The sequence below is a fragment of the Amblyomma maculatum genome, chromosome 2 (genome assembly GCF_055883805.1).
Source record: "Amblyomma maculatum isolate TAMU_Amacu chromosome 2, ASM5588380v1, whole genome shotgun sequence".
Lineage (NCBI taxonomy): Eukaryota > Metazoa > Arthropoda > Arachnida > Ixodida > Ixodidae > Amblyomma > Amblyomma maculatum.
Genome location: NC_139345.1, coordinates 209,335,004 through 209,340,169, shown reverse-complemented (window position 1 = coordinate 209,340,169; position 5,166 = coordinate 209,335,004).

The following is a 5,166-nucleotide window of genomic DNA, read 5'->3' as shown; positions in this document are numbered from 1 at the left end:
ATCGCGGATAAAAAAGCGCTAACAAAAACTGTAGCTTTGCCAGTGTTGCACTTGATGTATGAAACGGAGTATAGTGTGTTCGGTTGGAAATTCTTTTACATTTTGTTTTCTGCGACAAAAGAAAGAAGTTCCCGCGGGTATCGCGTATACATAAGCCTGCGCAGTAGTGCTGAGAATATATCCTGTAGTTTATGCTGACATGATTTTTCAAGTCATTATTAAAAGTTGTCAGTAGAATATTTCTTTTTAGTAACATTGAATGATTGGAATCATGCCAAAATGCGTTTTCTCTTTCTTCGCTCCAATGCCCGGAACACATGTTTAGGTGTGAAAGGGACTCCGGCGAAGGAGCGAAAAACTCAAAGTTAGTAAACAAAGTTATAGTAACAAATATACATTTAATGTCTGTGGTCCTGTGGGTCCAACGCATACTCCTTGCTGCGGAGCCTGGTGACGCCCAATATGACGTATTAAGTCCCCATTGACCAGATGTTTACCACGCTCTCAGCCACTACACTCACAAGGCTTGCGTGGTTGTGTGCCGCTTCAGATTCAGAATCAGTCAAAGTCTCTACGGTGTCACACAGAAAAAGCTTTGAACGAACTGTCAGTACGGTGTATTTCAATCTGGCATACTCGTTAGACTCGTTTGCTCCAATAACGACACGCAAATGCAACAGCTGAAGGCACCGTGCAGACAAAAAGAAACGGAAGAAAGCGACGCCTGGTGTAGGTCCGGGCAAACATTAACAAACGTACCAACGAACAACGGAACACGCATTTATGGGTCCCTCTTGCTTAGCTTTTTATGGGTATGCAGCTGGTGCAAACTCCATTCCAACCATTGAGCCCCGACATGCAATCTATTAAGGCATTAAGACAAAATTTATTAAGGCAAAAAGAGCTACGAACGTGATACACGCAAAGGCTCTCTGCCTCCAGACAGACAACGAGGCTTTGTTCGAAATCTTCGACAGACACAGCTTGTATTACAGGAACCGTTTGCCATTATAGAAGTCCTTCATCTCTTCAGACAGAGCTTGATAAGGGAACTCTGCGGAAGAGACATGCTCACCGTGTGCTAGCCGAAGGAAGCCTGGCGTTATCTGCGACGAAGAGAAGCTTCTTCCTGCATCGGAAGCGAAAGAGAAAAACGAGTAGCCGACCGCGTCTCTCAGCTCATTAAGCAACGAGCCTTCGACAAGAGTGTCGGTCAGTTATCAAACATCCGGTATGATCCCCCTGGTACCCCAGTTTCTATGATTTCCAAGTGTCCGGATGCCTGTGAACTACTGTAGACTTCGCAAACAAAGAACTGTTGTATCCCAGTGTCACGCAGTAAGCTGCATTAGAGAGGGACGGATGGGGCAATTTATCGAAGCAGACGACCACAAAGTACAGTAACAGTGTTTCCATAACCTTTGGGAAGAAGCGTAAAACGAAAGAGCAAATACACGCTCTCGCTGCCTTACAGCGGAGATGTTTTCCTCCCGTAAGCGATGTGTGCTGTCCACTCTCTAGGCGCCTCTTCCGGTGCCTTCCTCGGGCAAGGTGGTGACCCTCTTAAGCCTTAGGCTAACCGTCACTGCATAACATTCCCTCAGAAAATTAGAGAACGGAATGGATCGTTCAGTAGAGTGGTGAGTACTGTGTTAATGCAGTGCTCAGCACTCATGAAGTAATTCTTGACTGGTGCTCTATTTTCAGAGCGTAGCTCTGCTCCTTGCCCTGCAACTCCCAAGGTAACTGTCGAGTTTAACCTCGGCGTGACCCAGTATAGAGAAGCGTAACTGCGGCGTTTGCTCGGAGCCGCTGTCTGCTGTGATACCACGCGAATATAGGCGGGGGTTTGACAACTGCATCGAGCCAGCTTCGTAGCTCAGTATCCCCATGGGTGGCTGTCAGAGCGCGTCAACGACTCAGCGCAGGCGTCAGGGTGATGTGTAGCCATGCTCAACACAGCGTACGCTCGGTAACGAGGTGTCACTGGGATAAATCTCCGCAATTTTCTTAGAATGAAGGTGAATGCCTCAAAATTATTTGTGTTTTGTATTGCGTAATTTTTAGTCCGTGAATGGCCTACCTGTGTAAGTAATATATATGTGTTCTGCGGCTGCACTGCGATGCCTTTGACACAATAGGATCACTAGATAAAACTGACAGTGTCTGCACAGGACGATAATGTTTTTAGTCTTCAAGTGGCGGCGCTTCTAGTAAGGAGCGAACATTCATTTTATCGACACTACAAGGCCTCGGCATGGGAGCGAAATTTCGCACAAAAATTCTGCATTTACGAACTCCTTCCTTGCCACCAGGCCACGGCTGTTGCCCGACCACTGCTGTCTTCTGTTCGCTTGAGCGGACACTGGGCTTACTAACGGCACGTATTGCAGGCAACGCCTGATTGCAGGTGGAACGTTATTTTTGTGGCTCCGATCTTATTTCTCAAAGTTTAGTGCGTCGAGCTCCGCATTGAACATCCTTATATGTGCCTGATTACCCACACATTGCATATCCCGAGTCCTGTGAGCCGGTAAACTGATTGCGACGGGTAAATCCATAGGTTCGTAAAGTAGGCTTTCCAACATGCAGACTCTTGTTAGACCCCTAATTCTCCTATCAGTCGTCTATGATGGCTAGAGGTTCTTAGGTCACAGTCGTCACTTTGGTAATGTCTAATGCCCAATAATATTGACCTTCATCAAAAGCTTTGCAGAATTCGAGGAATAGGCAGTCCGCGCGGAATATTCAATCAAACATTCTTCGATAAAGTGGTTGATTGTTGCTGCTTGTTGCTTTAAAGAGCTTAAGTTTGTTCACTTGATCTTCTGACGATTAAAGAGCTGGAATAGTGGAAGCGTGGGCAAGTTGGTGATGGTTCGATTGGTGCACAGCGCTAAAAAGACAAGGACACAGCGAGACACACAGGACGGGCGCTAACTTACAACTGAATTTTTATTGCAAGACCAGGCAATATAAGCACTTTCCTGACAAAGAAGAGGGGGAGACAGAAAAGCGTTAAAATATAGGAAGTAATCAAACAGCGTTATCGTCAAACACGTTCACAGATTAGCAGACAGGTATTGCATTTCTTTGTCAGATAAAAACACTGAGGCAGCACTGATGCACATATCTTTTTGCAATGAAATATTGAACGCCTCTATGATTTCCCTTGTAAGCTGATCTTTGTGGCAATCAATGACGTCCGACCTTTTGAAATCGGGATAACAACTGGGACATTTCTGGAAAAACTAAGAAATGTCCCAGTTGTTATCCCGATTTTAAAAGGTCGGACGTCATTGATTGCCACAAAGATCAGCTTACAAGGGAAATCATAGAGGCGTTCAATATTTCATTGCAAAAAGATATGTGCATCAGTGCTGCCTCAGTGTTTTTATCTGACAAAGAAATGCAATACCTGTCTGCTAATCTGTGAACGTGTTTGACGATAACGCTGTTTGATTACTTCCTATATTTTAACGCTTTTCTGTCTCCCCCTCTTCTTTGTCAGGAAAGTGCTTATATTGCCTGGTCTTGCAATAAAAATTCAGTTGTAAGTTAGCGCCCGTCCTGTGTGTCTCGCTGTGTCCTTGTCTTTTTAGCGCTATGCACCAATCGAGTTGGAATAAATTGTTTCATTTCTTTGGCGCCTTGATGATCTCCTCACAGGGGCGCTGGACTCACGAGTTCAAATTCGTGCGTCCGCCGTACTTTCTTGCGCCAAGATCTTTCCAGATCACCTACACTCCTAAACCTCCACGTTCGTTCATAAACAGGTTAGGCCAATCATGAGTACGATGCTCATGAACGTCTTCTGCGCATACATACTGCTTTATGCGCGGATACTCACGGCGTTCAAGTGCCTTCTGGACAGTTCATTGAAAGCAGCACAAGATATATGAAATAAAATGCATGAAAAACCAACTGAATGTATGAGGGATAATTGATTACAAATTAGAACAAACAACCGCATGCCACCAGTGGGACCTGCATATATGACCTCGGAGGTCGTAGGTTCGAATCCGTGTGTTCGGATGTTGTGGGTTCAGATCCAACCGGGGCCATGCTGTTGTCCTACATTGTAACCGTTTATCTCCCTTATTATGCATTGCTACTTTACACTGACCGACACGTACACGAAAAAAATGTCCTCTAAGATTTTCTTTATGTCAGTGGCTGCTGGTTACCTTCGCAAGCATTTCATGAAGACGCCTGTTATTTGTCCACATTTCTTTGGTGATAAATAAAGCAACGTACGACAATACACCGGCTCATACTCTCTCGGGCGGCTATTGTTCAACCAAAATTGCAAACCTAAAACAGAGCCTCTTCGACAATAATGCGAAAAACTTCCTAATATATTCGGCCCTTGGGCTCCTAGTAATCTGCTCTGGTATTGTAAGTGTCAGAGAAGCACCCAATGCGGTGCAAGCGATGACGGAGAAGTGCTAACATTCGTTGGCATAAATGCCACGACGCCAGCCGCTTCACCGTGGTTATAGTTATACCATCCAACTAACACAAAATCTGTATTGCGCTAGCGGGATAATGTGGGCAGGTGTATAAGGCCCTGCAGCAAAAGCACAGGGTGCGAGCAACGGCAGAGCACAAATGAAGTTCGTTCATAAAGAAAACCAGAAACTCTTGCGGAGGAATGGTCAAAACAGAAGTACGCCTAAAAGCACTTGCTGCTGGGCTAGTTGGTTTTGGTTCATATTTAAAATAGTTTCAGGCGCAAAAAACAGACAAACACAAAGGTAAGTGACAGGACGAAGCGCCAACTTCCAACTGATTTTATTGCATGCAAGAAAACGTACTTAAATAGTTTTGTAGATCTATTCTATTGCAGATCTATTCTATTACTGGTGCAGCGGTGGCGTAGCGGTAGAACATCCGCCTCGCATGCAAGAGGACCGGGGTTCAAATCCCGGTGCCGCGCAATTCTCCACCGGATGACAAAAAAAAAAATCCGCGTGTCGATGGAATTGCATATACAGGTTTGGGGTGCGACCTGACGCCGGTGAACACCTCCGGCAATGCACTCCCTCACCAGAACAGGAGTTGGCCACCCTGGTGCAGTAATTGGCCACAACCTCCTATGATAAGCTCCATAAAACCCCGGCCCTCAGTCACCAGCGGCTGCGGAACAACTGATCACGGCGGCGG